Genomic DNA, 8,654 nt, shown 5'->3' on the forward strand with positions numbered 1-8,654 from the left:
TGTCGAGGATTCAAGCAACCCCGTATACAATTCCCTTTGTCAATCGGTACGTTACTTGCCCGAGATTCGATCGTCGGTATCCCAATACCTCGTTCAATCTCATTACCGGTAAGTCACTTTACTCGTATCGTAATGCATGATCTCGTGACCAGACACTTGGTCACTTTGAGCTCATTGTGATGATGCATTACCGAGTGGGCCCAGAGATACCTCTCCGTCATACGGAGTGACAAATCCCAGTCTTGATCCGTGTCAACCCAACAGACACTTTCGGAGATACCCGTAGTATACCTTTATAGTCACCCAGTTACGTTGTGACGTTTGGTACACCCCAGAGCACTCCTACGGTATCCGGGAGTTACACGATCTCATGGTCTAAGGAAAAGATACTTGACATTGGAAAAACTCTAGCAAACAAACTATACGATCTTGTGCTATGTTTAGGATTGGGTCTTGTCCATCACATCATTCTCCTAATGATGTGATCCCGTTATCAATGACATCCCCATGTCCATAGCCAGGAAACCATGACTATCTGTTGATCAACGAGCTAGTCAACTAGAGGCTCACTAGGGACACATTGTGGTCTATGTATTCACACATGTATTACGATTTCTGGATAATACAATTATAGCATGAATAATAGACAATTATCATGAACAAGGAAATATAATAATCATTTTATTATTGACTCTAGGGCATATTTCCAACAGTCTCCCACTTGCACTAGAGTCAATCATCTAGTTACATTGTGATGAATCGAACACCCATGGAATTCTGGTGTTGATCATGTTTTGCTCTAGGGAGAGGTTTAGTCAACGGATCTGCTACATTCAGGTCCGTATGTACTTTACAAATCTCTATGTCTCCATTTTGAACACTTTCACGAATGGAATTGAAGCGACGCTTGATATGCCTGGTCTTCCTGTGAAACCTGGGCTCCTTGGCAAGGGCAATAGCTCCAGTGTTGTCACAGAAGAGAGTCATCGGGCCCGACGCATTGGGTATGACTCCTAGGTCGGTAATGAACTCCTTCACCCAGACTGCTTCGTGTGCTGCCTCCGAGACTGCCATGTACTCCGCTCCACATGTAGATCCCGCCACAACGCTTTGCTTGCAACTGCACCAGCTTACTGCCCCACCATTCAAAATATACATGTATCCAGTTTGTGACTTAGAGTCATCCAGATCTGTGTCGAAGCTAGCGTCGACGTAACCCTTTACGACAAGCTCTTCGTCACCTCCATAAACGAGAAACATTTCCTTAGTCCTTTTCAGGTACTTCAGGATATTCTTGACCGCTGTCCAGTGTTCTTTGCCAGGATTACTTTGGTACCTACCTACCAAACTTACGGCAAGGTTTACATCAGGTCTGAAACACAGCATGGCATACATAATAGAACCTATGGCTGAGGCATAGGGGATGACACTCATCTCTTCTATATCTTCTGCCGTGGTCGGACATTGAGCTGAGCTCAATTTCATACCTTGCAACACAGGCAAGAACCCCTTCTTAGACTGATCCATATTGAACTTCTTCAATATCTTATCAAGGTATGTTCTTTGCGAAAGACCTATGAGGCGTCTTGATCTACCTCTATAGATCTTGATGCCTAATATATAAGCAGCTTCTCCAAGGTCCTTCGTTGAAAAACTCTTATTCAAGTAGGCCTTAATGCTGTCCAAAAGTTCTATATCATTTCCCATCAAAAGTATGTCATCTACATATAATATGAGAAATGCTACAGAGCTCCCACTCACTTTCTTGTAAACGCAGTCTTCTCCATAAGTCTGCATAAACCCAAACGCTTTGATCATCTCATCAAAGCGAATGTTCCAACTCCGAGATGCTTGCACCAACCCATAAATCGAGCGTTGGAGCTTGCACACCTTGTCAGCATTCTTAGGATCGACAAAACCTTCCGGCTGCATCATATACAGTTCTTCCTTAAGATAACCGTTAAGGAATGCCGTTTTGACGTCCATTTGCCATATCTCATAATCATAGTATGCGACAATTGCTAACATGATTCGGACGGACTTCAGCTTTGCCACGGGAGAGAATGTCTCATCGTAGTCAACCCCTTGAACTTGTCGATAACCCTTAGCGACAAGCCTAGCTTTATAGATGGTCACATTACCATCCGCGTCTATCTTCTTCTTAAAGATCCATTTATTTTCTATGGCTCGCCGATCATCAGGCAAGTCAGTCAAAGTCCATACTTCGTTTTCATACATGGATCCTATCTCGGATTTCATGGCTTCCAGCCATTTGTCGGAATCCGGGCCCGCCATCGCTTCTTCATAGTTCGAAGGTTCACCGTTGTCTAACAACATGATTTCCAAGACAGGGTTGCCGTACCACTCTGGTGTGGAACGTGTCCTTGTGGACCTACGAAGTTCAGTAGCAACTTGATCTGAAGTTTCATGATCATCATCATTAACTTCCTCTCTAGTCGGTGCAGGCACCTCAGGAATATTTTCTTGAGCTGCGCTACTTACCGGTTCAAGAGGTAATACTTCATCAAGTTCCACTTTCCTCCCACTTATTTCTTTTGAGAGAAACTCTTTCTCTAGAAAGGATCCATTCTTGGCAACAAAGATCTTGCCTTCGGATCTGAGGTAGAAGGTATACCCAATAGTTTCTTTAGGGTATCCTATGAAGACGCATTTTTCCGACTTGGGTTCGAGCTTTTCAAGTTGAAGTTTCTTGACATAAGCATCGCATCCCCAAACTTTTAGAAACGACAGCTTAGGCTTCTTCCCAAACCATAATTCATACGGTGTCGTCTCAACGGATTTCGACGGAGCCCTATTTAAAGTGAATGCGGCAGTCTCTAAAGCATAGCCCCAAAATGATAGCGGTAAATCGGTAAGAGACATCATAGATCGCACCATATCCAATAGAGTGCAATTACGACGTTCGGACACACCATTACGCTGGCAGGCGGCGTGAGTTGTGAAACTATTCCACATTTTCTTAAGTGTGTACCAAATTCGTGACTCAAGTATTCTCCTCCACGATCTGATCGCAAAAACTTGATTTTTCTGTCACGTTGATTCTCAACCTCACTCTGAAATTCCTTGAACTTTTCAAAGGTTTCAGACTTGTGTTTCATTAAGTAGACATACCCATATCTACTCAAGTCATCAGTGAGGGTGAGAACATAACGATAGCCACCACGAGCCTCAACACTCATTGGACCGCACACATCAGTATGTATGATTTCCAATAGGTTGGTTGCTCGCTCCATTGTTCCTGAGAACGGAGTCTTGGTCATCTTACCCATGAGGCATGGTTCGCATGTGTCAAATGATTCGTAATCAAGAGACTCTAAAAGTCCATCTGCATGGAGCTTCTTCATGCGTTTGACACCTATGTGACCAAGGCGGCAGTGCCACAAGTATGTGGGACTATCATTATCAACCTTACATCTTTTGGTATTCACACTATGAATATGTGTAGCATTACGCTCGAGATTCATTAAGAATAAACCATTCATCATCGGAGCATGACCATAAAACATATCTCTCATATAAATAGAACAACCATTATTCTCGGATTTAAATGAGTAGCCATCTCGTATTAAACGAGATCCTGATACAATGTTCATGCTCAAACTTGGCACTAAATAACAATTATTGAGTTTCAAAACTAATCCCGTAGGTAAATGCAGAGGTAGCGTGCCGACGGCGATCACATCGACCTTGGAACCATTCCCGACGCGCATCGTCACCTCGTCCTTCGCCAGTCTCCGTTTATTCCGCAGCTCCTGTTTTGAGTTACAAATGTGAGCAACTGCACCGTTATCAAATACCCAGGAGCTACTACGAGTGCTGGTAAGGTACACATCAATTACATGTATATCACATATACCTTCCGTTTTGTCGGCCTTCTTGTCCGCTAAGTATTTGGGGCAGTTCCGCTTCCAGTGACCACTTCCCTTGCAATAAAAACACTCAGTCTCGGGCTTGGGTCCATTCTTTGGCTTCTTCCCGGCAGCTTGCTTACCGGGCGCGGCAACTCCCTTGCCGTCCTTCTTGAAGTTCTTCTTACCCTTGCCTTTCTTGAACTTAGTGGTTTTATTCACCATCAACACTTGATGTTCCTTTTTGACTTCTACCTCTGCTGATTTCAGCATTGCAAATACTTCAGGAATGGTCTTTTCCATCCCCTGCATATTGAAGTTCATCACAAAGCTCTTGTAGCTCGGTGGAAGCGACTGAAGGATTCTGTCAATGACCGCGTCATCCGGGAGATTAACTCCCAGCTGAGTTAAGCCGTTATGTAATCCAGACATAGTGAGTATGTGCTCACTGACAGAACTATTTTCCTCCATCTTACAGCCGAAGAACTTGTCGGAGACTTCATATCTCTCGACCCGGGCATGAGCTTGGAAAACCATTTTCAGCTCTTCGAACATCTCATATGCTCCGTGTCGCTCAAAACGCTTTTGGAGCCCCGGTTCTAAGCTGTAAAGCATGCCGCACTGAACGAGGGAGTAATCATCAGCACGTGTCTGCCAAGCGTTCATAACGTCTTGGTTATGTGGGACGGGTGCGTCACCTAGCGGTGCTTGTAGGACATAATCTTTCTTGGCAGCTATGAGGATGATCCTCAGGTTCCGGACCCAGTCCGTATAGTTGCTGCCATCGTCTTTCAGCTTGGTTTTCTCTAGGAACGCGTTGAAGTTGAGGACAACGTGGGCCATTTGATCCACAAGACATATTGTAAAGATTTTAGACTAAGTTCATGATAATTAAGTTCATCTAATCAAATTATATAATGAACTCCCACTCAGATAGACATCCCTCCAGTCATCTAAGTATAACATGATCCGAGTTAACTAGGCCGTGTCCGATCATCACGTGAGACGGACTAGTCAACATCGGTGAACATCTTCATGTTGATCGTATCTTCTATACGACTCATGCTCGGCCTTTCGGTCTTCTGTGTTCCAAGGCCATGTCTGTACATGCTAGGCTCGTCAAGTCAACCTAAGTGTTTGCATGTGTAAATCTGTCTTACACCCGTTGTATGTGAACGTTGGAATCTATCACACCCGATCATCACGTGGTGCTTTGAAACAACGAACTGTCGCAACGGTGCACAGTTAGGGGAAACACTTTCTTGAAATTATTATGAGGGATCATCTTATTTACTACCGTCGTTCTAAGTAAACAAGATGCAAAAACATGATAAACATCACATGCAATCAAATAATAATAGTGACATGATATGGCCAATATCACATAGCTCCTTTGATCTCCATCTTGGGGCTCCATGATCATCTTGTCACCGGCATGACACCATGATCTCCATCATCGTGTCTCCATGAAGTTGCTCGCCAACTATTACTTCTACTACTATGGCTAACAGGTTTAGCAATAAAGTAAAGTAATTTACATGGCATTTCTCAATGACACGCAGGTCATACAAAAAATAAAGACAACTCCTATGGCTCCTGCCGGTTGTCATACTCATCGACATGCAAGTCGTGATTCCTATTACAAGAACATGATGTCATACATCACATATATATCATTCATCACAACTTTGGCCATATCACATCACAAAGCACTTGCTGCAAAAACAAGTTAGACGTCCTCTAATTGTTGTTGCAAGTTTTACGTGGCTGCAATAGGGTTCTAGCAAGAACGTTTTCTTACCTAGGTAAAAGCCACAACGTGATTTGTCAACCTCTATTTACCCTTCATAAGGACCCTTTTCATCGAATCTGCTCCAACTAAAGTGGGAGAGACAGACACCCGCTAGCCACCTTATGCAACTAGTGCATGTCAGTCGGTGGAACCAGTCTCACGTAAGCGTACGTGTAAGGTCGGTCCGGGCCGCTTCATCCCACAATACTGCTGAAGCAAAATAAGACTAGTAGCGGCAAGAAAGTTGACAACATCTACGCCGACAACAAATTGTGTTCTACTCGTGCAAAGAGAACTACGCATAGACCTAGCTCATGATGCCACTGTTGGGTAACGTTGCAGAAAACAAAAATTTTCCTACGGTTTCACCAAGATCCATCTATGAGTTTATCTAGCAACGAGTGATCGGATTGCATCTACATACCTTTGTAGATCATGCGCGGAAGCGTTCAAATAACGGGGATGAGGAAGTCGTACTCGACGTGATCCAAATCACCGGAGATCCTAGCGCCGAACGGACGGCACCTCCGCGTTCAACACACGTACGGTCAGCGTGACGTCTCCTCCTTCTTGATCCAGCAAGGGGAAAGGAGAGGTTGATGAAGATCCAGCAGCACGACGACGTGGTGGTGGATGCAGCAGTCACCGCAGCAGGGCTTCGCCGTTCTCTACGGAGGAGGAGGAGGTCTTGGAGGGGAGAGGGAGGCGCCAGGGGCATGGGTGCGGCTGCCCTCCCTCCCCTCCTCTATATATAGGGTCCCCAGGGGGGGGGGCGCCGGCCCTGGAGATCCAATCTCCCAAGGGGGCGGCGGCCTAGGGGGGTGGAGTGCCCCCCAAGGCAAGTGGGGCGCCCCCCACCCTAGGGTTCCCAACCCTAGGCGCAGGGGGAAGGACCAAGGGGGGGGCGCACCAGCCCACTAGGGGCTGGTTCCCCTCCCACTTCAGCCCATGGGGCCCTTCGGGATAGGTGGCCCCACCCGGTGGTCCCGGTACAATACCGGTGACCCCGAAACTTGTCCCGATGGCCGAAATAGCACTTCCTATATATAATTCTTTACCTCCGGACCATCCCGGAACTCCTCGTGACGTCCGGGATCTCATCCGGGACTCCGAACAACTTTTGGGTTACTGCATATACATATCTCTACAACCCTAGCGTCACCGAACCTTAAGTGTGTAGACCCTACGGGTTCGGGAGACATGTAGACATGACCGAGATGGCTCTCCGGTCAATAACCAACAGCGCGATCTGGATACCCATGTTGGCTCCCACATGCTCCTCGATGATCTCATCGGATGAACCACGATATCGAGGATTCAAGCAACCCCGTATACAATTCCCTTTGTCAATCGGTACGTTACTTGCCCGAGATTCGATCGTCGGTATCCCAATACCTCGTTCAATCTCATTACCGGTAAGTCACTTTACTCGTACCGTAATGCATGTCTCGTGACCAGACACTTGGTCACTTTGAGCTCATTGTGATGATGCATTACCGAGTGGGCCCAGAGATACCTCTCCGTCATACGGAGTGACAAATCCCAGTCTTGATCCGTGTCAATCCAACAGACACTTTCGGAGATACCCGTAGTATACCTTTATAGTCACCCAGTTACGTTGTGACGTTTGGTACACCCAGAGCACTCCTACGGTATCCGGGAGTTACACGATCTCATGGTCTAAGGAAAAGATACTTGACATTGGAAAAACTCTAGCAAACGAACTATACGATCTTGTGCTATGTTTAGGATTGGGTCTTGTCCATCACATCATTCTCCTAATGATGTGATCCCGTTATCAATGACATCCCCATGTCCATAGCCAGGAAACCATGACTATCTGTTGATCAACGAGCTAGTCAACTAGAGGCTCACTAGGGACACATTGTGGTCTATGTATTCACACATGTATTACGATTTCCGGATAATACAATTATAGCATGAATAATAGACAATTATCATGAACAAGGAAATATAATAATCATTTTATTATTGCCTCTAGGGCATATTTCCAACACCAAGCTCTTTTTTAACGCAGCCACAACCGCTTCTGGAAGGGATTGCTTCACAATACTTTCAGATTCTTTCGGCAATGATTTGTGAGTGTTGCCGAAATTCTCGAATTGTGTAGAGTATGCATTATATGCTATAGTATTTGATGACGGTACATGTGTTCCTGTAAAATTTTCACTTATTCGGCTATGACCATGAAGATGCGGCACCGAATTATGAACATCTACAGTTGCATACGGTGCTGACAACTTACTAACATGAGGTGTAGCATATGATGGTTGAGAGTAACTGGCCGGATAGCTAGTAGTAGCATGGCCAATTCTCCCATCCATCGACAAGGTTGGATTCACATATTGCAAATTAGTTGCCGATGAATAAAAAGGTGAAACACTTTCTTGTATGCTATTGGAAATTTTAACATGAAGTGTTTCAAATTGATTAACCAAACCCATCATGTTGTTCATCGGCATATGGATTTATGGGGTTGCCGATGCATGAGAGTTTGGATACATATATATGTTGTATGTTGCTAAAATCATAAGAATTTGAAGCATGAAGATTGCTTTGCATCGGCCCTTGCGCATAATTAGATGCATGATTGATAAAACTAGGGCTAGCCGATACATTATGCGCATTAGGTGATCCAGCAACAATATAAGGATTATTTGCATCTACAAAGGGGAATTGGGTATTCATATTACCTTTGTAGATTGCAGCAACTTGATGACGATCTCTTCTTAGCAAGAACGGGCCGGAGACTATTCAAAGCTTCGTCCCCAGCAGAGTCACCAAAAACTGTGTTCGCACACGAACACGTCACCGTGTACCCTCGACGCCGGGGGTGATGCACCGCAGCTCACGTAGAAGGAGACCCGCCGGAAGGGCAGTACGCAAGACAATCTGGCGGATGCTTTAAAAAGTGTGTTCGCACACGAACACGTCACCGTGTACATCCAACGCCAAGGGTGATGCACCGCAGC

This window comes from Triticum urartu, chromosome 7 (assembly GCF_003073215.2).
Source record: "Triticum urartu cultivar G1812 chromosome 7, Tu2.1, whole genome shotgun sequence".
Classification (NCBI taxonomy): domain Eukaryota; kingdom Viridiplantae; phylum Streptophyta; class Magnoliopsida; order Poales; family Poaceae; genus Triticum; species Triticum urartu.